At 77.2% G+C, this 1278-nt stretch overlaps 1 non-coding gene across 1 annotated transcript; it reads left to right on the top strand.

Moving 5' to 3' along the window:
* The first annotated feature begins 606 nt into the window (after positions 1-606).
* Positions 607-759, top strand: LOC141727448 (5.8S ribosomal RNA). Its single transcript, XR_012578454.1, has one exon. It is a non-coding gene; the product is annotated as a 5.8S ribosomal RNA (ribosomal RNA).
* The last annotated feature ends 519 nt before the right edge of the window (positions 760-1278 follow it).

Below are 1278 nucleotides of genomic sequence, written 5' to 3'. Positions count from 1 at the left end.
CCTCCGGGGCCGGCGGCGGAGCGCGTCCGCCGGACGCCGGCCCGCCCGGCGGGACCGGTCCCGCCGGGGGGAGGCGCGCCGGCGGCACGGTCGTCGCCGCGCGCCGTCTCGAGCGGGCGAAAGGCCGCTGGGAGAGAGAAAGGGAAGCCGGCCGCGCGGCGGCGCGGCGGCGCGCTCCGCGAGCCCCCGCGGCGGGGGCGGCCGCCGGGGGAGCCGGCGTGCGCGGGGGCCGACGGCCGCGCCCCCGGCCGCGTTGCCGAGCCGTGTGTTGCGTCGTTCCCGTGAAAGCGAGAGCGGGCGGGCCGCCGTGCCCCCCGCGTGCCGGCGCGCGCCGCCCGGCCCTCCGCGCGGAGGCCGGGCCGAGCCCGGGCGCCTGGGCCGCCTCCGAAAGACGGCACGTGAGGTCGGCGTCTCCCCTCGCGGGGGGGGAGGCGGTCGGGGGCGCGGGCTCCCCCGCCCTCTCGGCAGTCCTTCGGAGCGTGGGTTTCTCCCGTTTCTCAGTGTCGTGTGTGCTCGTACGGTCGAAGCCAGGCGCGCGCCCGCGCGTCCTCGGCGCGAGAGACAAAAAGGGGCCGCTCGGCGGCGAGCGGCGCCCGAAAGCCAGACAACTCTTAGCGGTGGATCACTCGGCTCGTGCGTCGATGAAGAACGCAGCTAGCTGCGAGAATTAATGTGAATTGCAGGACACATTGATCATCGACACTTCGAACGCACTTGCGGCCCCGGGTTCCTCCCGGGGCTACGCCTGTCTGAGCGTCGCTTGACGATCAATCGCCGTCCGGGGGCCACCCCGGCGGCGCGGCTGGGGTCGCCTCGCAGGCCCGTTGCCCGCGGCGGGCGGTCCGGCGGCGGCGGTGCGGCGGCGGCGGCGGCGGCGTGCCGCCGGTGCCCGGAGGGAAGGCGGTCGGGCGGTCGGGCGAGGGAAGCGTTTCCCTCGGCGGCCCCGATCCCTTGCCTGCGGCCCGGCGCGCGTCGCCGTCGTCGTCGCGGCCGCCGGTCGACGGCCGTCGCCGCGCAGGGCCTTCGTCCCCCTAAATGCAGACTCGGGGAGCGCTCCGTAGCTCCCCGCTCCCGGAGCGAGCCGCTGGGGCGGAGCTCGTCCTCGCCGGGGCCGCGCGCCGCGGATGCGGCGGCGGCGGCGGCCGGGGGTAGAGCGAGAGACGGCGTCGAAAGCGCCGCCGAGGGCCGAGAGAAAGGCGAGAGAGAGAGAGAGCGAGAGAGAAAGGGCGAGAAAAGGGAGGGCGAGGCGCGGGCCTCGCCCCCGGCCTTCCACCCCGA

Source organism: Zonotrichia albicollis, unplaced genomic scaffold, assembly GCF_047830755.1.
Source record: "Zonotrichia albicollis isolate bZonAlb1 unplaced genomic scaffold, bZonAlb1.hap1 Scaffold_122, whole genome shotgun sequence".
In the NCBI taxonomy this organism is placed as follows: Eukaryota; Metazoa; Chordata; class Aves; order Passeriformes; family Passerellidae; genus Zonotrichia; species Zonotrichia albicollis.
Note: the sequence above shows the minus strand (reverse complement) of the source record. Positions and strands in the feature narration are given on the sequence as shown.